This window comes from Physeter macrocephalus, chromosome 21 (assembly GCF_002837175.3).
Source record: "Physeter macrocephalus isolate SW-GA chromosome 21, ASM283717v5, whole genome shotgun sequence".
Lineage (NCBI taxonomy): Eukaryota > Metazoa > Chordata > Mammalia > Artiodactyla > Physeteridae > Physeter > Physeter macrocephalus.
In genome coordinates this window covers 20,635,014-20,661,196 of record NC_041234.1, presented here as the reverse complement: position 1 = coordinate 20,661,196, position 26,183 = coordinate 20,635,014, and the positions used below count along the sequence as shown (strand labels likewise).

Genomic DNA, 26,183 nt, shown 5'->3' with positions numbered 1-26,183 from the left:
TGTGTAGGCTTCCTGGTGGAGGGGACTAGTGCCTGTGTTCTAGTGGATGAGGCTGGATCTTGTCTTTCTGGTGGGCAGGACTGCGTCTGGTGGTGTGTTTTGGGGTGTCTGTGAACTTAGTATGATTTTAGGCAGCCTCTGTGCTAGTGGCTGGGGCTGTGTTCCTGTCTTGCTAGCGGTTTGGCATAGGGTGTCCAGCACTGGAGCTTGCTGGTCGTTGAATGGAGCTGGGTCTTAGCATTGAAACGGAGATCTCTGGGAGAGCTTCACCAATTGATATTATGTGGGGTCAGGAAGTTTCTGGTGGTCCAATGTCCTGAACTCAGCTCTCCCACCTCAGAGGCTCAGGCCTGACACCCAGCCAGAGCACCAAGACCCTGTCAGCCACACGGCTCAGAAGAAAAGCGAGAAAAAAAAGAAATAAATAAAATAAAATAAAAGTTATTAAAATAAAAAATTTTTAAAAATTGTTAAAACAAAAACATTTTAAAAAGAGAGCAACCAAACCAATTAACAAATCCACCAATGATAACAAGCACTAAAAACTATACTAAGATAAACATAAAAATCAGAAACTAGTCAGTCACAGACAGCAAACCCCAAGTCTACAGTTGCTCCCAAAGTCTACCTCCTCAATTTGCGATGATTCGTTGTCTATTCAGGTATTCCAGAGATGCAGGGTACATCAAGTTGATTGTGGAGATTTAATCAGCTGCTCCTGAGGCTGCTGGGAGAGATTTCCTTTCTCTCCTTTGTTCGCACAGCTCCCAGGGTTCAGCTTTGGATTTGGCCCCACCTCTGCTTGTAGATCGCCTGAGGGCATCTGTTCCCGCTCAGACAGGACAGGGTAAAGGAGCAGCTGATTAGAGGCCTCTGGCTCACTCAGGACAGGGGGAGGGAGGGGTACAGAATGCCGGGGCGAGCTTGCAGGGGCAGAGGCCAGCGTGACATTGCACCAGCCTGAGGCATGCCGTGCGTTCTCCCAGGGAGGTTGTCCCTGGATCACAGGACCCTGGCAGTAGCGGTCTGCATGGGCTCCCAAGAGGGGAGGTGTGGAGAGTGAGCTGTGCTCGCACACAGGCTTCTTGGTGGTGGCAGCAGCAGCCTTAGCATCTCATGCCTGTCTGTGGGGTCTGCGCTGATAGCCACGGCTCGCGCCCGTCTCTGGAGCTCGTTTAGGCTGCACTCTTAATCCCCTCTCCTCACACACCCCAAAACAATGGTCTCTTGCCTCTTAGGCAGGTCCAGACTCCCTCCCGGCTAGCCGTGGCGCACTAGCCCCCTTCAGGCTGTGTTCACGCAGCCAACCCCAGTCCTCTCCCTGCGATCCAACCAAAGCCCGAGCCTCAGCTTCCAGCCCCCGCCCGCCCCAGCGGGTGAGCAGACAAGCCTCTCGGGCTGGTGAGTGCTGATTGGCACCGGTCCTCTGTGTGGGAATCTCTCCGCTTTGCCCTCTGCACCCCTGTGGCTGCGCTCTCCTCCATGGCTCCGAAGCTTCCCCCATGTCCCTGCCCGCGAAGGGGCTTCCTAGTGTGTGGAAACCTTTCCTCCTTCACAGCTCCCTCCCACTGGTGCAGGTCCCGTCCCTATTCTTTTGACTCTGTTTTTTCTTTTTTCTTTTGCCCTACCCAGGTACGTGGGGAGTTTCTTGCCTTTTGGGAAGTCTGAGGTCTTCTGCCGACGTTCAGTAGGTGTTCTGTAGGAGTTGTTCCACATGTAGACGTATTTGTGATGTATTTGTGGGGAGGAGGGTGATCTCCACGTTTTACTCCTCTGCCATCTTTGGTGATGGATGTTAAATAGACTTATTGTGGTGGTCATTTTGCAATATATAAATATCAAATCATATTGTATACCTGAAACTAATGAAATGTTATGCCAATTGTATCTCAAATAGAAAATTCATTCTTTTATACTGTTAAGGATGGGGAAAAAAATCAAGATGCAGGATCCTTTGAATTATGCTACTCTTTAGGTTGGAGGGGAGGGTATAAATCCATACATGCTGAAACATACGTGAAACAAATGTAAATAAGGATATACAGAAAACTCCCAGGAAAAGCTTACCTTCAGGGGGCAAGGGAGGAACAATTGAGAGCCTAGCGATTGGAACAGGAGGAAGGCTTTCACATAAATCATTTTACATGTTTTATTTCTAAATCTTGTGGAAGTACTACTTCTAAACAATACTAAGAAATTCCTCCTTTTAAGAAAGTCAACAGATTCAGGTAAACCTTTTTAGAAGCCTGGCTATGAATTAAAGGTTGAGATAGCAGTTAGTTTGAGATGCAGATAAGGTTTAGGGACCTGTGTTTTTAATGAATATTGAACATTGAGGGAGAGAGAGGTCATTCAGGGCTGGGTGTGACAAGGAGAGAATGAACTCTATGTCTGAATGCCTGGAAGGGATATACAAACACTGCCCATAAACCAAACTGCATTATTTTTTATTTAAAAATAGAGGTAAAGCGACTCATTAAGCAGGGCTACTGCTTAAATAAAATCACCTGTGTAATAAGGCTCATATAGCACAAGGAACTGAGATGATAGCAAAGTAGAAGTGATGCAAAGACATTACCCTCCCCTGAAACCAGATGATTCTGGCTCTATCACTTTGTAGGTATGTGGTTTTAGAAAATGACATCACTCTGAACCCATTTTCTCATCAAATAAGATCCATACCTCACAGGATTGTTGGTAACAACACAGAAAATGTCTGGAGAGCACCTGAAACAGGTGCTGTATCTGGAACCTCCCATATAACACACACTTACAATACTGCTTATTTAAAAAGGGAAGGATAAGGTAGATTTCATTTTGAATGAGGCTAAACAATGCACTGCCCCTATAGTCATCTTACGTCTGTTAGATTAGCCACAAGTAACAGAATACACACAAAGTACTTAAACAATAATGTCAATTGTGTTTTCTTATCAAGAAGCCTGGGTGATAGAAAATGCTAGGGTTGATGACTCTGGCGAAAGTATGACATGGTTTACACTGGTGTCCTGCAATTCTCTCAGCCTTTCCTCATGGTTACAAGGTGGCTTTCTCTGCTTCTGGCATAACATCCTCATACAAGCATCCCAACAAGGATGATCGGAATGGTGGCAAAATGCTTTCTTTTCACAAAACTCTGTCTCTTTTATCAGGGGAGCAAACTTTTCCCAGGCAGCCAGAAATTCACATGGCTGGCCCTAGCAGCAGGAGAGAACAAAAAGCAAATACCTTGTAAGGAGAACATAAGCGCCATGATTGATATAGACTAATTATGACTTATCACCAGTAACTGGGGACATTGTCATTCCCCCCAAATTAGTGTTGCCTTAGCAGGGAAGGAAGAGTGAAATGGCCATTGGATAGGTAACCAGCAAAGTCTGCCATACTTCTCTTGGCTGGAGATGCTATATTAAATCATTACCCTCCTAGATTCAACGTATATACATGGCTTTCCTTTCTGCCAGAGGGTGACGATTAGACTGCAATGTGAGTATGTTGGAGGTATAAAGACAGTTGAAAGTTTTAAAATATTTAGCATTTAAAATATTTTAAATATTCAGGGCCTGCGACAAGTTAGTATAAAATGGGTTGGCAAATTTTTCTGTTAAGAATAAGATAGTATTTTAGACTTTGTGGGGCATACAGTCTTTGTCATATCTACTAATTGTGTAAACAGCTTTTGGCAGAAAAGAGCACTTTGCAGGAAAGAGGTGTCTACAGGAGGCACCTTTTGTCTTGTCACTTTAGCAAAGCTATATTTTAACTAACCTCCGGCTCAAGCACACCCTTCAGATCTTTTGATCACACAAAGCCTTGCCTAACCTGTTGGTTCCTTCCTTAGATCAAAGAAGCAGAAATGAATAAGTAAATTAACAGATGACCAGGTCTCTTCCCCAGCTTCCCCTTCATTAATCTGTCAAACAAGCTGTGTGAATGAGATAGCATCTACAGAAAGATCACAAAGAATTGACAAGCCTGCATGCAGTGGGAGATGGCGATGAGTCTGACCCCCTATCTCAGTGATTAACTGAGATTACTTCCCTTTTTACCCTTTAGAAAGTTTCATGGCCGAGCAGAATCTTTAGAGTTGGTTTTGGGACACTAGTCAGCCTTCTCCCCAGATTGATGGCAACTTTTTTAAAGCAACTTTTCTGTTCCTACCAATACTTGTCTCTCATACCGACGTTCCAGTGGCAAGCAGCCGGACCTGAGTTTGCTAACAATTGTACCACTGTAGCACGAACCCAGTAACAAGCAATATGTAATCAAATGGTCATGCATTTGTTCCAGTAAAACTTTATTACAAAAGTAGATGGTGGGCTGGATCTGGCTTGTATGCCACAGTTTCCAATCCATGTTTGTGATAAAACATAATGGTTGCCAAACCATTTATAAAACAGAATGCTTAAAGGTGTGTGTGTATGTGCATGTGCAAGTATGCAACATCAATGGAAATGAGAGGTTTCAAAGTCTTTTTTAATATTTGTCAATTGAACAATTGTTGAAGTTACAGTAAGTTTTTAGCGTGTTTGGTCTCGTATGAGCATAAGGATATACCTGGATGAGTTGTTTAAATCTGAGCATCAGTATGATTTTCCAGCATCCCAGATTATCCCAAGGTACAGCCATCATTGAGAACTAGGATGCTAAAACAGTGCTTCAAAGACTTCAGTGTGCATATGCATTACCTGGACTCTTATTCAAATGTAGATTCTGGGACTTCCCTGGTAGCACAGTGGTTAAGAATCCGCCTGCCAATAGAGGGGACACAGGTTGGATCCCTGGTCGGGGAAGATCCCACATGCCACAGAGCAACTAAGCCTGTGTGCCACAACTACTGAGCCTGTGCTCTAGAGCCCACGAGCCACAACTGCTGAAGCCCGTGCTCCGCAACAAGAGAAGCCACCACAATGAGAAGCCCGCGCACCGCAACGAAGGGTAGCCCTCGCTCGCCACAACTAGAGAAAGCCCGCGCGCAGCGACAAAGACCCAACGCAGCCAACAGTTTTTAAAAAATGTAGATTCTGATTCAGTAAGTCTGGGGTAGTGCTTAAGACTACTGAGTTTCTAACAAGCTCTCAGGTGAGGTTGCTGCTGCTGCTCTACAGACCACACTTTAAGTAGCAAGGTGCTCATGCTGGTTTGACTGCCTGGGATGCCTAGGTCCCGCCCCCAGAGACTGATAATAATTGGTCTGGGATGTACCCTGGAGGTAATTCTAACGTGCAACAAAGCTTGAGAACCCCCATGGCAAAGTGTGTGGTGATTTATCAATTTTAGTTATTATTTTGTTAGTAACTCTAATGTGATCCTGTTTGCCTACTCCTCAGCCCCCCATTTGCATCCACCCATTCCTCTCCTTTTCAGATCCCAACCTCCAGATGACAGTGGGGATTATGATTAACGATTAGCACTTCATCCTTTTGCTCTTTTCCATCTCTGAGAAGTGAGAGGTAGTTCAGGATGGAAAAAACAGACTTGGGCAACCTGGAATTGGAAAGAATAAGCAAAAAGTGTTCTATGGGTTGATTTAAAAGGGAAGCTCATTGAGACAGAATGGGGAGGATTACCAGGGAAAACTGTCCTAGCAAAATTCGCCTGTAGTCTTGGGCCTGAGTTTGGGGCAGTGAAAACAGCAATCTACCCTCCTGAATCCTGGCAACACCTGACAACTAAGCAGCTACCAAGAGTTTTTTCTTCTAAATATGCAGGGTAACGAATGTTGGTCAAAATGCAAGAGACCCACCAGTGGCCAGGTACAGACATGAAATCTTCTCCCCAAAGCATAAACAGCACAAAAAAACTTAGAAGTGGGTGGACGATGAGGATGGTGATGATAAATGATGACTAACACATAATGTACCTACTATATACCAGACACTATTCAAAATGATTTACATATAACTCATTTAATTGCAAAAACCCAATGGGATTGACACTTTTTTTTTTTTTTTTTTGGCAGTACGTGGGCCTCTCACTATTGTGGCCTCTCCCGTTGCGGAGCACAGGCTCCGGACGCGCAGGCTCAGCGGCCATGGCTCACGGGCCCAGCCGCTCAGCGGCATGTGGGATCTTCCCGGACCGGGGCACGAACCCGTCCCCTGCATCGGCAGGCGGACTCCCAACCACTGCGCCACCAGGGAAGCCCGGGATTGACACTTTTATTATCTCTATTTTACGTGTGAGGAAACTGAGGCACAGAGAAGTTAAATAACTTGGCCAAGTTCACCCAAGATAAGTGAGTGGATAAACTGGGATTTGAAGCCAGGTAATCTGAGCTTAAGAAATCAGTACAGCAAACTGCCTCTCCAAATCAGGAAAATAAGGATGCTCAGTCAATTTACAGTTATAAACACAAACAGCTGCTTACACTGTGCTTCCTCATATCTAGAGGAGTGCAGTTAATAGGTAGGATCTGAGTCGAGGTCAGAGAGAGGAGAGGTCCTCCAAGCAAGCAGAGAAAGAAAGAAAGTAAAAAGACCAACTTTGACTAAGAAGAGGTAAATGACAGTAGCATATTCTGGAAACTGAACTCACAGGGCCATAATTTTCATTTTTTAAAGAAGTGTTAAAATGCAGTGATGAATTGTGGATGGTAATTACTACATAGATAAACTTATTCACATTTTATTAGATGTTCAAAGCAATCTGCTAGCTTTAAAAAGACTCACAGTATTCCTGTAACCTTGAATACTGCATACAAAAATCTGTAATTTTTAACTTTTATCTTTGTAACACACAGGTGGCTGAGAAGAAACAAAATATTTTGAGAATTTTTTTCCCAGACATGGACAACCTTAGAGTTTACATGGGTACAGATTTCATCTGGTCAAACACAGTGGACTGAGAGACTGAGGTTTTGAAAGGGAACAGAAAAAAAAAGATATGGAAAAGGAGATCATTTCCTTGGGGAATCTTCTTTTAACTGGGAAATAATTTCTTTCTATCCATAGCCCTGAAGACAACGTAAAGAGCTAACTCTTTTTCACATCCTGAAAGGAGAAACCAGAAGCCAGGCTGATTTGGGGCCACTGGGTGTGGACACAGGTAGTCACAGTCTGGAATAAGGTAATGGTCCAGGTGGGGCCAGCAGCTCTCTAATGTTAGCTGCCCTGGGTGTGCAGCAGGCTGTGACATACTCTCTCTCCACTCTCTTTCCAGTAAGCTTCTCCAGTCCCTTGACCTCAACATCATCTATAGCTGATGCCTCCCATATGTATATTTCAAAACAAGACCTCCTGAGCTCCAGATTCATTTTTCTGGCTACCTGCATGACAATTCCACTTGGATGTCTAAATACGCATCTCAGATTTTTTTTAGATGACATGCCTTCCCCACCCTTCCACCTCCAATGTATCCCCAGCAAAAGTCCCCAGATTAATAAACAGCACTACCATCAACCCAGGTGCTCAAGTCCAAATCTCTGAATCTAGATTTTCTCCATTTCTTATTTCTCACTTCCAAATCCATGAACAAATCCTATCAGCTTATCCAAAATCCATGTGAATCTGTCTATATCTCATTTCCTTAGGCACCCCCGTCGTTCCAACTACCATGGTCTTTCACCTGGACCTCTGCAATACCTCTTACCTGGTCCTCTTGCTTCAACTCTTCCCCAAACCCAACATCCTTCAAAACAGCCAGAATCATTTGCCTGCTTAAACCCCTTTACAGCCTTGCCGTTGCACTTGGAATATAATTTGGACTGCTCTAATAATGCTTACAAGACCCTACATCTCCACCTTACCTTGTACAACTCTACCTCAATTCATTATGGTTCAGTGACATACACCTCCTCCTTTCTGATACCCTAACACCTAAAATGCCTTCCCTTGGCTATTATATGCTGACTCTCACTTATCCTTTGGCCTTCAATATAACATCAACCCACAGAAGTATCCCTGATCACCTTATTCAAAATAATAATAATAATGTCTCCTCCAGCAATAGCTATTCTCTATCACAGTAAACTGAATATTTATCTATGGTTTTAATCCCAGTTGAAATTAATCATATTTATTTACTTATTTATTTTTAGTTTTTAAGTTCCTTGAAGACAAGGGCCTTTGTCTGACCATGCTATATCCTCATTGATGAGTATAGTGCGTGATACACAGTAGGCATGCAATAAATACTTGTTAGATGAATAATGAACAAAGAAATGAATGAAATTAGGGCAATTATATTCTCACTCCATATCATATACAATTAGAAATTAGCAAAAAGTGGTAATCCCAAACATCTGTTTTAAATTTTATAAACATCTTTCTAAATTTCTTGAGTTAAAGAGAAAATAAAATTTGATGTTCTAAGCTATTTAGAAATTAAAAGCAGTAAGAGAATTACATATTAAAATATGTTAGGATGGCCAAAATGGTATGTAGTGGCAATTAGTATCTTGAAATCTAAGTTAGGAAGAATCTTGATAGATTGCTAAGTATAATAAATAAGATTATCTATTTTTACTATTCATTTATTCAACAGATATTTACAAGGCATCTATTACAACTGATTTATTATTGTGGTAGAAAACATGTAACATGATATCTACCCTCTTAATTAGAATTTAAGTGTACAATACAGTATCTTTAACTATAGTCACAATATTGTGTAGCAGGATATCTAGAACTTTTTTATTGTGCATAACTGAAACTCTATACACATTGAACAGCAAATTCCCAGTTTTCCCTGCCCCCCAGCCCCTGGAAATCTCCATCCAACCTTCTTTTTATGAGCTTGACTACTGTGTATATCTTCTATTAGTGGAATAATGCAGTATGTGTCCTTCTGTGATTGGCTTATTTTACTTATCATAGTGTCCTCAAGGTTCATACATATTATAGTATATGAGAGGATTTCTTTCTTTCCTATTTGCATTTTCTTCACTGCTTCTTCCTTATCCATTCATCCATCATGGGACACTTGGATCATTTCCACCTCTTGGCTCTTGTGAATAATGCTGCAGTGAACATGGCAGTGCAATTCTCTGAGATCCTAATTTCAATTCTTTTGGATAAATACTCAGAAGTGATATTCCTGGATCATATGGTAGTCCTATTTTTAAGTTTTTGAGGAATGTCCACACAGTTTTCAATAGTGGCTGCACTGTTTTACATTCCCCAGAACAGTGCACTAGGGTTCCAATTTCTCCACATTCTTACAAACACTTGTTATTTTCTGATTTTTGGATAATGGCCATCCTAACAGGTGTGAGGTGATATCTCATTGTGGTTTTGGTTTGCACTTCCCTGATGATTAGTGATATTAAACAACTTTTCATGTACCTGTTAGCCATTTGTATGTCTCCTTTGGAGAAATGTCTGTAAGTCCTTTTCACATTTTTTTAATTGGGTTATTTCTTTTTCTGCTATTGAGTTATATATGTTCCTCCTATATTTTAGATATTAACCCTTTATCTGATATATGGTTTACAAATATTTTCTCCCATTCCATAGGTTACCTTTCCATTTTGTTGATTGTTTCTTTTGCTGTGCAGAAGCTTTTTAGTTTGATGTAGTCCCACTTGTCTATTTTTGCCTTTGTTGGCTATGTTTTTGGTATCCAAGAAACAATTGACAAGACCAATGTCATGAAGTCTTTCCCCTATATTTTCTTCTACAAGTCTTATAGTTTCATGTCTTATGTTAAAGTCTTTAATCCATTTTGAGTTGATTTTTGCATTTCATGTAATATAAGGTTCCAGATTCATTCTTATGCATGTAGATGTCTGCCTTTCCCAACACCATTTGGTGAACAGACTATCCATTTCCCAGTTTTGGCACCCTTGTTGAAGATTATTTGACCATATATGTGTGGGCTTATTTCTATTCAGTCTTAATGGTCTATATGTCTGTCTTTATGCCAGTACCATACTCCTTTTATTACTGTAGCTTTGTAATATTTTTCAAAATCAGGAAGTGTGAGGCCTCCAGCTCTGTTCTTTTTACTCAAGATTGTTTTGGCTATTGGAGTCCTTTGTGGTCCCATGTGAATTTAAGAAAAATTAATACTAATCCTTCTCAAACTCTTCCAAGAAACTGAAGAGGAGGAAACACTTCTAAACTCATTTTATGTGGCCAGTATTACACTACCTCCAAAGTCAGAAAAAGAAATTACAAGAAAAGGAAACTACAGGCCAATATCTCTGATGAATATAGATGCAAAGAACCTCAACAAAATACTAGGCAAACGAAATTCAACAGCACATTAAAGGGATCATATATCATGACCAAGTGGGATTTATCCCTGGGATACAAGGATAGTTGAATGTATGAAAATCAATGTGACACAAAACATTGCTGAAAGAAATTTAAAAAGAAACAAATAAATGAAAAGACATACCATTTCATGGATTAGAAGATCTAATATTGTTAAAATATCCATACTACCCAAAGCAATCCACAGATTCAATGCAATCCCTATCAAAATCCCAAAGGCATTTTTTTTCACAGAAATAAACGTATCTATCTTAACAAAAAGAGAGCAAATCCAGATGTTAATGGGAATTCTACTAAACCTTCTAAGAACAAAAACCCTATGACATGAAAACTATTCCAGAGCATATAAAAATGGAGAAAATTTCCCAATTTGTTTTACAAGGGCAGAATAATCCTAACACCAAAGCAGGACAGGGATGTTCCTCACACATATTTTTAAAAAATCTACATGTTACAGTACGAACACAGATGAAAAATCATAAGTAGAAATATTAGCAAGAGTAATGTCAACATCATGGTGAAATAAGATTTATTGTTTTCGTCCCCCGTCAACAACAATTTGGCTTCCATTCATGGACAACAGTGCCTTTGTGGGAGCTGTGGGATGATGCAGCTCCATATGCTAAATGTCCCAGAAGGAGTCTCAACCACCCACACACTGGGTAAAGGGCATATTGACTTGGTCCCAGGTATGGCTCCTGGGGTAGCCTGTGAACCAGTTCCAGCTTCTCTTGGCCACAGTCCAGGAGCCCCTGGAAAACACTGTCTTAGACAATCACCCACAGATGTGAGAACCTTTGTGAAAGTCCAGGTTTCCAGAAGAAAAGTTCCAACACACCATTGGAAAAAATAATACAAATTTCAGACATATTGGAGAGGAATACTGAATTGCGAGCTTCATGACTGAGGGTCAAGAAGAAGCTGAGAGAGTGTTAGATAGGCCTCTTAGAGGGTATTAAAGGGACATGGATCCTAATAATTGTGTCTTGGACTCCATCAAGAAGCCTGCCCAGGGCTTCCCTGGTGGCACAGCGGTTGAGAGTCCGCCTGCCGATGCAGGGGACATGGGTTTGTGCCCTGGTCTGGGAGGATCCCACATGCCGCGGAGCAGCTAGGTCCATGAGCCATGGCCGCTGAGCCTGCACGTCCAGAGCCTGTGCTCCGCAACGGGAGAGGCCACAACAGTGAGAGGCCCGTGTACCGCAAAAAAAAAAGAAGCCTGCCCACAAGCACTGGTTATGCCTTGCTCATGGATGACCCCAACTGACCCGTGGGTACCCTCAGTACTCAGCATGCCTCCTCTACACAGACTCACTTTGGTCAGCTCCCTGTGTGTGCTCCCAGTGGTGGTGGCAGGGTGAGCTTTGGAAAATGGCTAGTGAGCTCGTGCAGAAGAGCGCCCAAATCTGCAGGCTAGGGAAACATCACAAACTTGAGATTTAGTGCCACTTTTTGGAAAACAAAAGTGAGACTGTCAACACCTGGACTGGTGCAGTGCAGGAACAAGAGAAGGCATAAGAGAAAGCTTAAGACTTCTGCCACAAGAGGGAGGAAAAGTGTGGAGCAGCTATATCCATAGAAGGTCTGAGAAAGCCTCAGAATCACTACCAGGGCTCAGAGCAGGTATTTCTCTCCTGAAGGCAATTAGTAAAGACTGTAGGAGGTGACTACTGCTTCAAATGAAAAGACAGCAATGCAAAACTTCAAGGAACATGAAAAACATCAAGGAAACATGACATGACCAAAGGATCACAATAGTCATCAGTAACCAACCCCAAAGACGCAAGGGAAAAACCTGTGTTAGATACAAAAAAAGATTATAATAAAGGAATCAAAGCATACCACTACAAAAAGTCATCAAATCACAAAGAAAGACAGCAAGAGAGGAAAAAAAAGGAACAAAGGATGTACAAAACAGAAAACAATGAACAAAATGGCAATAGTAAGTCCTTACCTATCAATAATTATTTTAAACATAAAAGGATTAAATTCTCCAATCAAAAGACATAGGATGGCTGAATGGATAAAAAAACAAGATCCAATGATAAGTTGCCTACAAGAGAATTACTTTAGCTTTAAGGACATACATATATAGAGAGAGTGTAGGGGTGGAAAAAGGTATTTCTAGCAAATATAACCAAAAGAAAGAGGTAGCTATGCATCTATCACACAAAATAGACTTAAAGCTAAATATGGCAAAAGACACAAAGTCATTATGATAAAGGAGTCAATTCATCAAGAAGATATAACAAGTGTAAATATTTAGGCACCCAACACAGAATGCCTAAGTAATATAAAGCACATACTAAGAGAAGTAAAAGGAGAAATAAATAGCAATACATTAATAGTTGGGGCCTTTAATACTCCACTCTCAACACAGATCATCCAGACAGAAAATCAATGAGGAAAGTTTGGACTTTACTGTACTTTAGGTCAAAGGGGTCAAATAGATATATACAGATCATCCCATCCAACAGCAGGAGAATACACACATTCTTCTCAAGCACATGAGAAACATTCTCCAGGATAGATCACATGATAAGTCTCGGAAAAAGTCTTAGCAAATTTAAGAAGACTGAAATCATACCAAGTAGCTTTCCTGAGCACAATGGTATGAAACTAGAAGTCAGTAATGGAAGGAAAGCTGGAAAAATCACCAATATGTGGAAATTAAAAAAACATACTCCTGAACAACCAAAGGGTCACAGAACAATTCAAAAGGGAAATAGAATATTATCTTGAGGCAAACAAAAATGGAAACACAGCATATGAAAACAAATGGGATGCACAAACAACAGTTCTAAGAGGGAAATGCATAGTGACAAATGCATACATCAAGAAAAAAATTAATGAAATTGACAACCTTTGGCTAGACTAAGAAAAAAAAGACTCAAAATCAGAAATGAAAGAGGAGACATTACAACTGATATCACAGAAATACAAAGGATCATAAGAGATCCTATAAACAACTATACACCAACAAACTGGAACCTAGAAGAAACGGATAAATTCTGAGAAACATGCAACTACCAAGACTTTATCAGGAAGAAACAGAAAATCTGAACAGAACAATAATGAGTAGGGTAATTGAATCACTAATGAAAAAGCTCTCCCAAAGAAAAGCCAGGACCAGATGGTTTCCCTGGTGAATTTTACCAAACATTTAAAAAAGAATTAACACCAATCCTTCTCAAACACTTCCAAAAAATTGGAGAGGAGGGAACACTCCAAAAATCATTTTACAAGGCTAGCATTACCCTAATACCAAAGCCAGATAAGGACACTACAAGAAAAAAAACTACAGGTCAGTATCCCTGTTCAGTATAGATGCAAATATCCTCAACATAACCTTTGCAAACTGAACTGAGCAGCACATTAAAAAGGTCATGTTCTATGATCAAGTGGGATTTATCACTGGGATGGAAGGATAGTTTAACATATGCAAATCAAAAACTGATCCACTACATTAATAGAATGGAAGATAAAAATCATCACCTTGATGAAGAAAAATAATTTAATAAAATACATTCTTTCATGATAAAAATTCTGAAATTGGGTATAGAGAGAAGACACCTCAACATAATACAAGCCATATAGAGCAAGTCCACAGCTAACATCATCCACAATGATGAAAAGTTGAAAGCTTTTCCTCTAAGATCAGGAACAAGACAAGAATCCCGCTCTCACCACTCCTATTCAACGTAGTACTGGAAGTCCCAGCCATAGCCATCAGGCAAGAAAGAGAAATAAAAGGCATCCATATTGCAAAGGAAGAAGTCAGAATGTCTTTGCAGATGATATGATTTTATATACAGAAAGTCCTAAAGACTCCACCAAAAACCTGTTATAACTAATCAAGAAATTCAGGAAAGTTGCAGGATACAAAATTAACATAAACAGTTGTATTTTCTATACACTAACAAGACATCTGAAAAATAAAGAAAACAATCTTATTCACAATAAAATCAAAAGCAATACTTAAAAATAAACTGAACCAAGAAGGTGAAAGATATGTACACTGAAAATTTTAAGACTTTGATAAAAGAAATGGAAGACCCAATAAAATGAAAGATATACTGTGTTCACTGAGGAAAAGAATTGATATGGTTAAAAGGTCCATACTAGCCAAAGCCACCTATAGATGCAGTGCAATTCCTATCAAAATTTCAATGGGATTTTTTACAGAAATAGAAAAACAATCCTAAAATTCCTAAGGAGGCACAAAACACCCCAAATAACCAAAGGAATCTTGAGAAATAAGAACAAAGCTGGAGGCATCATACTTCCTGATTTTGAACTATAATACAAAGCTTTAGTAATCAAAACAGTATGGTACTGGCATAAAAATCACACATAGTCTGATGGAACATAATCAAGAGCTCCGATATAAACCCATACATATAGGGCCAACTAGTATTTGACAAGGAAGCCAAGAATATTCAATGAGGAAAGGATAATCTCTTTGTTAAATGGTGTTGGGAAAACTAGATAACCACATTCAGAAGAATGAAACTAGACTCCTATCTTACACCACTCAAAAAATTAACTCAAAAAGGATTAAAGACTTAAACATAAGGTCTGAAGTCATACAACTCCTAGAAGATAACATGGGAGAAAACTTCTTTGCCTTTGGTCCTGGCAACAATTTTGTGGATATGACACTAAACGTACAAGCAGCAAAAGCAAAAATAAGTAAGTAGGACTACATCAAACTAAAAAAAGGTCTGTATGGCAAAAGAAACGATCAATAAAGCAAACAGGTAAATCATATATCTGATAAAAATATCCTAAATATATAAAGAACTCACAGAATTCACTAGCAAAAAAGACAAATAACCTAATTAAAAAGTGGTCAAGTCACCTGAATAGACATTTTTCCAAAAAAGACATACAAATGGCCAACAGGTACATACAAAGGTGTTCAACATCACTAATTATCTGGGAAATTCGAATCAAAACCACAACGAGATATCACCTCACACCTATTAGAATGGCTATCATTAAAGTAAAAGAGATAACAAGTGTTGGCAAGGATGTAGAGAAAACAGATCCCTTGTGTACTGTTGTTGGGAATGTAAATTGATACACCCAGTATGAAAAACAGTAGGGGCACTCCTCAAAAATTAAAAGTAGAACTACCATATGATCTTGCAATCCCTTCTCTGGGTATTTATCTAAAAGAAATGAAAACAGGATCTCAAAGACATATCTGCATCTCCATGTTCAATGCAACATTATTCACAAGAGCCCACATATGAAAATAACCTAAGTGTCTATCAGTGGATGAATGGATAAAGATGATGTGATATATATATATATATATATATATATATACACACACACATACACAATGGAGTATTATTCAGCCATGGGAAAGAAGGAAATCCTGATGTTTTTAACAACTAGAATGAACCTTGAGGGTATTATGCTAAGTAAAATAAGTTAGACAAATATTGTATTCTATCACTTATATGTGGAATTTAAAAAAGCAAAACTCACAGAGTAAAATGGTGGTTACTGGAGGCTTGGGGTGGGGGAAAGGGGGAGATGTTAATCAAAGGGTACAAACTTTGGGGATCTAATATACAGTTAACAATATTGTATTATATACTTGGATGTCGCTAAGATTGTAAATCTTAAATATTCTGACTACCAAAAAGAAATGGTAATTATGTGAAGTGATGGAGGTTTCAGCTTAGGCTTTGGTGGCAATCACTTCACAATATATGTGTATCAAATCAACACACTGTACATCTTAATATTATAGAATGTTATAGCTCAAAAAATTATACTCTTAGAGGAAAACATAGGCAGAACACTCTATGACATAAATCATAGCAAGATCCTTTTTGACCCATCTCCTAGAGAAATGGAAATAAAAACAAAAATAAACACATGGGACGTATGGGGAAAGACACTTCCTCCTGATGCTGGGTGGCAAAGCCCCAGCTCCCCACCAGCCACGCGACCACACCAGGAGACAGCGGATAGATGCAACCACCACGGACCCAGACAAGCACTCTGCTTGTCAGTACAGTAGTCAATAAATTACACGAGATGGTCAGCACTTTATTAAAAAATAGTCCTTGCATTAGATGATTTTGCCCAACTATAGGCTAACCTAGGTGTTCTGAGTGCACTGAATGTAGGTGAAGCTAAGCAGTGATGTTTGACACGTCAGGTGTATTAAATGCATTTTCAATTTATGATATTTTCAACTTACCATGGGTTTACTGGGACGTAACCCCATGGTAAGTTGAGGAAGATCTGTACAACAGAAGCAGCAGCCAAGGAACCAGTAGGAGAAATAATGGTTTTTATTTAAAGACAGTCACGGCATGGAAGCAACCTAAGTGTCCATCAACAGATGAATGGATAAAGAAGATGTGGCACATATATACAATGGAATATTACTCAGCCATAAAAAGAAATGAAACTGAGTTATTTGTAATGAGGTGGATAGACCTGGAGTCTGTCATACAGAGTGAAGTAAGTCAGAAGGAGAAAAACAAATACCGTATGCTAACACATATATATGGAATCTAAGAAAAAAAAAATGTCATGAAGAGATTAGTGGTAGGATGGGAATAAAACACAGACCTACTAGAGCATGGACTTGAGGACATGGGGAGGGGGAAGGGTAAGCTGTGATGAAGTGAGAGAGTGGCAGGGACATATATGCACTACCAAATGTAAATTAGATAGCTAGTGGGAAGCTGCCGCATGGCACAGGGAGATCACCTCTGTGCTTTGTGACCATGAGAGGGGTGGGATAGGGAGGGTGGGAGGGATGGAGACGCAAGAGGGAAGAGATATGGGAACATATGTATATGTATAACTGATTCACTTTGTTGTAAAGGAGAAACTAACACACTATTGTAAAACAGTTATACTCCAATAAAGATGTTAAAAAAATAAAATAAATCAAGCAACCAAATATCATTCCAGGAATAATAATTCCACATAGGGAGATCTATTAATCTAATTTAGAGTGTTGGTATAATTAAAAGAGAAAAATATATGATAATAGTATTTGGATGTAGTTAGCATTTTAAAAATATTTCTTGCTTACTGTGTCCCCTTCTACAGAACCCTCTATTTTCTCCTTCTGAAATTTCTATTGGTGGCTATTAGTTATTGTACAAGGTTCTTCTATGACTCTTAATTATTTCTCTGACGGAGATTCAATCTACTGTACATTCATTATCAAAAATTTGATGTTCAGCAACTATGTTAAATTTTCAACCCTTGTACTGAGTAGGGTTTTCTTTTTGTACTAAATTATTAGTAGAAATTGTACAAAAAAAAGAAAACAAAGGCAGAGGTTTTATAACCACAGCATGCATGCCTGGCACTGCTAACTATATGAAGTCGTACCTGTGTCTATGGAGAAGCCAGCCTAAGGCACAGTTCCCATAATCACTGACAAGGGCAAGCCTGCCACACAGGTACTCCACTATGCCAGTTTTCAAGGCCCCAGATTGTTACTGAGAAGTAATAAACATTAACACTTGCATAATTTAATAAGCTAAAATACTTCAGATAAAGTTGAAGACTCCATTTATTTAATCCCTGCCCAATCCCGTTTTTCACTTCTTCCTGGGAGGCAACCGCTATGATGCATTACAGAACATGTTTTTATCCACATTTTAACCATACACATGCACCCACAGACACCAGAGCCCCAAATCGCCCCTCTCACCTCACCCCACATAACCACACTGTTTATAAGGGGAAAGTAGAGGTTTTCTAAGGACAACTGCATGTCCTGCATAGGGCACCAGAGGAAGTCACCCTCACATCTATGGGGAAGACAGGCTAAGGCTCAGTTTCCCTTAACACTGTAGCGCAGGGTGAGCTTTTCAAAGAGGGACTCTGCCGTGTTGGGTTCCAGGGCCCCCATCTTGCTAACCCAGAATTAACCATTAACATTTCAAATAAAGTGAAGACCCCCTTTATTTCAACCCCTGCCCAATCCCATTCCCTTCACTCTTTCCCCTGATCAACCCCAATCATGATTTTCAGGCCATGTTTTTATACTTTAAGTATGTAGAGACATCACATCACATTCACCGGGGCCCCAGGCCATGCCCACATTGTTTATTAGGGGAAGACGGATTTTGTGTTTTCCAGGGTCCCATGGAATACCTTCTCCCTCCCTCTGTGGAGGTCCTGAGCTACATGTGGACCAGGCATGGGTAGCTGGAGAGACACCTGGATACTTGTTTTAAAACTTAAAAGGTAAGAGAGTTGCACACACGAATCAACCAGGCAATTGTTCTTATTTGATCCCTTCCACCCTTGATCCTTTTTCCTTTCAGTGGACTCTGTAGTAGGGATAAAGGAAAAATGTCATTTACTACCCTAGAAGAGCTATTTACTGTAAATACAGTGGAGGCTGGTAAAAGTGTGTTGATAATAAGACTAATATATTAGCTTAGGTTCTCTTGGTAGCAAATAACAAAAACGAAACCAAAGTTGGATATAAGAAACCCAAGGGCAGAAATACAGCCAGGCTCAGGAAAGGTCTAGGAAGCAGCTACATCATTTCCAGTAATGTGATCACCGAACTGCTTTTCAACAAAGGGCGTCTTCCTAAGCAAACATTCAGAATCTAGTCTGGAGATTCAAAATGAACTCTGCTGCTGGTTGGAATTAAAAAATGTGTATATATACACACACACACACGCACGCATATATACACATGATACAAAGGAAAGAAAACATATATAAGTGGATGTTTTATTATTACAACATGCATGCCAGGCATTGGTGACCATGGGAAGTCACCCCCATGTTTCTGAGCAAGACAGCCTAACACTCATTTTTCCATTATCACTGTTGCCCAGAGTGAACTTGTCAAAGAGATACTCCACCATTCAGACTTCCAAACCCCTCCACCCCCCATCTTGCTACTCATACTTAACCATTAGTATCTGCATAATTAATGAACATAAACATTTCGGGTGAAACTGAAGACTCCCTTTATTTTAACCCCTGCCCAATCCCATTCCCTTCACTTCTTCCCCAGAGGCAACTGCAGTCATGAGTTTCAGGCTATGGTTCTATACTTTTACTATGCACATGCACCCACATTCAGGGACCCCTACCTCACCCCACCCCACCCCAGTCTACCCCCATATACCCACATTATTTATAAGGGGAAGATTGATTTTGTGTTTTCGAGGGCCTCATCGAACACCTTCTCCCTCCCACTGTGGAGATCCTGAGCTGCATATGGTTGGGGTATGGCTGTGTTCAGAGACTCCTGGATACCTGTTTTAAAATTTAAAAAATGAGATTTGCCCACGTGAATCAACCAGAGACCTTTTTTTCTTTAGGAACCAATAACTTTATTGGAAGAAATGGAAAAACTAGAAGAAAAAAACTGAAGTGAACTTCCTCTGCAAGGGCACTGTTGCCGTCTGCATGGCAGGCACGGTGACCAGGGCTCTGGTCATCCCGTGGCTCTGGAGAAGTCCAGTCCAGGCTCAGTTCTTCTTGTCACTGTCGCCCAGGGTGAGCTTGTCAAAGAAGTACCCTGCCAGGTCGACGTCCGGGGCCCCCATCATGCTCAGGGTGGTGACATGACCCTCCAGCTCTCTGATGAACTCCACCTGCTGGCTGAGGTCGTGAGTTTCCAGGAAGTGATGCAGGTGCGGGTCGCTCTTGTCGGCGGCCAGCTGGTGCAGGTGGAGCAGGCTCCGGTTCACGCGCTTCTCCAGGAACAAGGCGCACTTCATGGCCTTGAGGCCGCTCTTCCACTCGTCACTGACTGGCTTCCTGATGTTGATGGAAGTTGAGGCGGCCCCGCGCTGGTTCTGCAGGCGCATCAGGCCCTGGGCCCGCCTGCTGTGCTCGTGGGAGCGGCGCAGGAAGAACCCGGTGAAGTGCTTCAAGGCCATGTCGTCGCGGTCGAGGTAAAAGGCCGCGGCCAGGAACACGAAAGAGGCGTGGAGCTCCAGGGTGAAATGCCTGCTGACGGCGGCCTCGCAGTCGGGGTGGTAGTTCTGGCGCACCTGTTAGGGCGGCACTGGCAGCATGGCGGGCAGCGTGGCGGGCGTGAAGGCCAAGGTGAAGGTGAAGTCACGGGGCCCGCGGTAGCTGCCTCGGAGCATCGTTCCCATGTGGTCGAAGAGGGCGGCCGCTCTGGGATGGACCGGAAGGCGGGTCCATTACCCGGGTTTGGAAGGGGGGAAAGGAGGTTCTGGTTCCGTTATGGGGGGATGGGAGGGTGGATGTGCACGGAGGGCGGGGCACGAACGCTGTGTCCTAGGTTCCATCCAGGCCTCGGCGGAGGCAGGCCGACTGCCCTGAGCACCTGGCATCTATTAATCTTTAAATTTTGCAATAATATTTCTATCTTGCAAGGACTTTCCCTTGTTCTCTAATTGCTCCTTCTTATAGCACCCTGTTCTCATTTTATAAACCCGCTGTCTTCCTTAAAATTCTGAGAATATGAATTTATTCTGTTTCCTGTATTATATTTGCTTTTACTCCAGAAATAGTTGTTTGTTCATCATGATCTTCTCTTTTACTTTCCTCAATGTCTGGCAAGCCTTTTTGTTCATTTAAACTTAGGAAGAAAGGACTCATTTGATTAGCCTCGGTAATTAGCATGGATCAGCTCTAGAGTTGTGACATCCATTTCACTTATAGTCTCCTCGTTGGAATGGGAGGGCAGAGCGTGTCAATTATTCAGTGGCCTCCTTTGCGGGAACATGGCATGGAGCTTTCAGGTAGGCTAGAGACCCTCACTGTTGCCAAAAGAAAGATATAATTTCTCACATCAGAAGACAAATGTTTTTCCCTTCGAGGTAGCTGTGTCCTGATGTTTCCCTTCTGTGCAGGTCTACAGGTATCTTAAGCTCATTCACTGTCTTTGGAGTGCAGTTTTGGGAGATTAAAGGTGGTCAAATGGCACAGGTGCTTATGCCCAATGGAAGCAGGGGTGGGGGAGGCTCAGGGCAGGATGAAACATGTACTGTTCACAGATTAGCTCTTTCATCTCGCTGCTGACCTAGGACTCTGTACAATGCTTCAGTTTTGGTGACTGTTCCTGAAGTATGTCTGAATGGCCTCAGTTTTCTACTGCAGATGTTTCAAATTCTCTGAATTAACTCATTTGGCTGCATCTGCCGTTTCCTATCTTCCAAGAATTCCTCATATTTCTGGTGCGCTAATGATACCCTTTAGGGTATGTATGTATGTATGTATGTGTGTGTGTGTGTGTGTGTGTGTACGTAGATGTTTTTGCTGTGTTTAACCACTACCATGATTCAATTATCATGTTTTTAAAATTTCTAAAACTGTAAATAATTTTATGAATAGGTAATACAGTCACATGGTTCAAAGCCACACTAGTCTCCTTTCTGCAGGCAACCAGTACGGTATTACTTCTTATAAATCAGGAGGCGAAAAGGAAAAGAGGAAGAAGTAATACTCATGAAACAGAAGAGAAGAAACTTTTAAATATATTCTTTAGAAGCACATTCTTCTCAAGTACACATAGAATATTTACCAAGATAAATCATATTCTGGGCCATAACCAAGTCTCAATAAATTTCAAAGGATTCAAATCACACAAGATTAGAAAAGAAAAAACATGTAAAATCAAAAATCTAACCATCTCCCTTAAGGAACAAGAAAAAGATGAGCAATAAATACCCAAATCAAGCAGAAGTCAGGAACAATCAAGAAAGGAAAATTCAGTGAAATAGAAAATAAACAAAAAATAGAGAAAATAAATAAAACCAAACACAGACTCTTTAGGATTAAAGAACAGATAAATTTCTAGACTGATCAGGAAAAAAGAGAGAAGGCAAATTACCAATATCAAGAATGAGGGAGAAGACATTACTACAGATTACGAAAAGGGAACAATATTGCTGTGATTAGTCATGGAAATGACTAGACTACAACAGAATCATGATTAGACTAATTATGATTCACCTCTAGCACCTGGGTATGTTATTACTCCCCCAAATTGGGGTTCTCTTAACAAGGAAGAAGGGGGTAAAATGGTTCTTAGATCAACTATCTGCCACACAGATTGCAACTTAGAATACATTAATTCAGGCAATTACTTTCTTTTCTCACCAAGAATGTTGGTGGTAGGACAATTCAGACCAAACTGCAATGAGCACAGGATTTCTAGTATAATGGAAATGAGTAATACAAGAGGTGGTAGAGTGGAGAAGGCAAATAGAATGGCATACACTAGAACAAAGTATCTCTTTATAGTAAGTTGAAGAGATATTACAATTCCTAGTAAATAATTATTTATCTCTGTTTTGTCTAAAGCTTACCCTGGGGGTTTTTTTTCTTTTTTTTTTTTTTTTTTTGAAGTATAGTTGATTTACAGTGTTGTGTTAGTTTTTGGATTTTAATACTTTAAAATACAAAACAGCAAAATGGAACAGTTTTAATGAAAAACTAATATAAATTCTAGATTTGTGGGGAATTATTGTTCTTACTACTTTATCTCATTTTAGTTATTAGTATGTACCTGGATCTTTATAATGTAATCTGTCTTTCAAAGTAATAAAAATGAATCTCTATAGAATTGAAAAGTTTCACTAACTTTAAATAGAATTCTTTATCATCTCTTCTGCCTCTTCAGACATTACTCTAGAATTACAATGAAACCTCATCAGTTTATTTAGCTTAAAGACAGCTCCCTTGAAAATGATCTCACCATTAAACCAAACAAGTTCAAAACTGTCTAAGAGTTCAGGTTGCCACTTCTCGGTAACAGGAAATTTCAGCCAACCTCTATATTCTTTCCCAATTGGCCCTATTATATTGCAAGTTCTATTAGGTTTTCTCTTTCTTTCCTTCCTGCCTTGTGCTCCAACTGTGTCAGCTACATGGTATGATGCTCAGGAGTACTTGATTAGGAATCAAAAGCCACGAGTTCCAACTCCAGTCAGAAATCAGGCGCATCATTGGTCTTTTTGGCACTCACAATATTGGTCTACAGATGCAAAGAATGTCACCCGCTTTGCCTGTTCTAATGCATTTTAAAACAGTAAAAATAAAAATACAGCTAAGAGTATGAACCGGCCACCAGTTTCTCCATTTCAATCATATCTGGGCTTGAATAAGCATTTTGTGATGTGCCTTTACTAATGGCGTAATAAGAACTGGCATAAGAAGCCTAGAGGTAAACTGTTCCACTGTGAAGCCCCAGCATAACCATCACCCATTAAATTAGGAGGGAACTGTGTTCAACGCAGAGGGAGGGGAGGGCAGGGCAGGGAGACCTGGGTCCTACTTGGGGGTGCACCAATCAATATCTTGCTGTGGGGAAATGAGCAAACTGACAACTTCTCTGAGGCTGTTATTTCCTTCTTTGTGAAATGAAGAGCTTGACCTATTTGGTTTTCCTGGACCCTATCAGTTATAACAATGATTGGAGCCTAGTCCATGAGTCTTTCTTCAATGACAGAATGGAAAGAAAAATCAGGCTTTAGTCTATTCATGATGAGCAGTGATTGGTATCAAATATTAGCTTTGGGAATGGGGTAATATTTTAACATTCAAATAGTAATGGCTATGTTAAGTTATGGCATTAGTGCAACCCTCTGAAGCATACAATTCAAGAAAAGGCGGAGCCCTCTTTGCTCTGCAGGTGGCTGTGTGTGCACTAGGGGAAGAGATGCCCTGTTTCAGCATGATGGTACTTAAGACATATGGCTGACAATATAGGGCTATTGCAAAGTTCTAATTTCCTTTGCCACTGATTTTATTGTACCTTGGAAGTGGCTAAACTGAATCTTCTTTTTTAATCGTCACTTTATTTATTACATCTTTATTGGAGTATAATTGCTTTACAATGGTGTGTTAGTTTCTGCTGTATAACACAGTGAATCAGCTATACGTATACATATATCCCCCCACATCGTCTCCCTCTTGTGTCTCCCTCCCACCCTCCCTATCCCACTAAACTGAGTCTTATTTCTACAGTTGCTGATATTCCAACCATGAGAACCATGGTCAGAAGTCTTGTCCTGGGGGAGCTGCACCCTAACACTAGAGGAACTATACCCTAACACTGGGGGAAAGGACCAGTTACCACCCCCAATATTAAATCCGCAGCCACCCACTGTAACAGAAATTGATTTACAGTAGTAGCCCCATCCAGATGGGAATCTCTGAGGAGTGCGCAGGGGTGGCGATTGGCTGCTGTATTTTATCAAATATAGCATGAATTGGAAAGCACACTTTTTTCTGTATTAAAAAAGAAAAAAACATGCTTTCAACCACGTCATTGATTGTAAGCTGCACCTCAATTTCACAGAAGTTAAAGTGTGAATAAATGATTAGAGAATTGATGAAATATGATAAAACATATTGGGTTTTGTCATCCACTTGCCTTAGTATATCTATCAAAGTAGCTACTTTTTTAAACTATTCATAATTGTTTAAACTTTTTGGTAATTTATTTGTGGCCCTAATGGTCCACAGTGTTATGCATAAAGATAGAAAACATTAATTAAAAAGAACCTGGCATTTTCTGTTGGATATTGTATCATTTTACAACACTTCAGCCTCATCCTAGAATGGGTGGTTTCTGACTTTTTTCTTCTTTTACTTCTTTGGAGAGAGAGGTTTAATGTATTAGGCTAAAGAATATAATTCCTTGGGTAACAGGTAAACAAACCCCTGTTCTCTGAATTCATAGCTAACCTCCTCCTAGCATGCCACGGGAGGCATGTGACACCATCTTTCAGATGAAATAATAGGTGCGTTAAACATTTACCAAGCAAAGTTGCTGATTTAGGGTTCTACTCAAATCCCAATTTGAATGTGAAAGTTTCATTCTCATCAATTCCACTGACTGAATGCCACTCACTATTGGATAACGTGAGCCGTTCCTAACAGTGACAGTACTGCCTAGCAAGCAATCAGGCACTCCAAAGCAGTGGCTGACGGGGCCACTAGGATCACCACGGCACATGCTAGGTTGGTTTGTCACACTTTCATAAATTCAAAGTTACTGTTTAGACCCTAAGACCGTGAAGTACTAAGGGGAGCTCCAAGAAAGCCACATGTAGGGTACCTGCAAGAGGAGAACACTAACAACCACTCCCCAAGTGGACATCCGCTTAAGCAGTGGAATGGCCGATGTGCCCCACTCCTGCCCCCTGTGCCCATAGGAAGGGCAGGGTGGATATGAGGAAAAGCAAGGTGGGGAACAGGGTCAGCAATAGAGCAGACTCCTTCCAAGGATTAAAATGAGGGTATAAGTACTTCCCATAAGTTAGGTGGATACTGTGCAAAACGTGAGCTATGTTGTTGCTACTCTGACTTAGAGGGCTGTTTGCCAGGCAGAGGGCCTCAACAACGAGGAAGTGAGGTGTGCATACCAGGATAGGAGCCAGCTGGGGAAAGGGGCAAAAGAGGCCAGTGCAGAGTCATGACTCCTATTCTTGGAACTGTGTTGTGGGGAGGCTTCTTCTAGGAGCCCTTGAAGAATACTGTGCATCTCCCACCCAACTTATAATTAGGCCCACCAAAGAATTAGTGACAGCCAAGAGGGGGTGACAGCAATACCAGTTAAGTTAGAGACATCTGTCCCCTTTCCCCTTCCTTCTCCCAGGTCCTCAAAATACCAGAGGAGAGAGAAATGGGAAGGGGCAAGGGTTAAAGAGCAGATCATGACCCTCTCCTTACCCCACGATCTTCAGGTCAAGGTCTAGGAGAAGTTGAAGGAGCAGAGGAGGAAAAGGTGAGCGCCTAAAGCGAATCCAACACTCAAGTTTCAAGTGGAAGAGAATGGATAGGAATTTTTATGCCCCAAAGTGCCTAGAAAGGTATGAGATTTGCCTGTCTTCAAGGAACAAGAGTCTAGACTGTCAAACTAGAGTGGTCATGCAAGGCAGGGTCTTTTCAGACACCTGATTCATCACTGTGTGACCTTGAACTCTGGTGGGATATTCCCATGGAACCCTTGAATTTCCA

General features: G+C 40.8%; 1 protein-coding gene and 1 pseudogene across 6 annotated transcripts in view; both read right to left on the bottom strand.

Moving 5' to 3' along the window:
• Nucleotides 1-26,183, bottom strand: part of PRRG1 (proline rich and Gla domain 1) — a 159,643-nt gene that overhangs the window by 35,127 nt on the left and 98,333 nt on the right. The window lies entirely within an intron of this gene.
• On the bottom strand, nt 19,633-20,344 carry LOC129391743 (ferritin heavy chain-like; annotated as a pseudogene).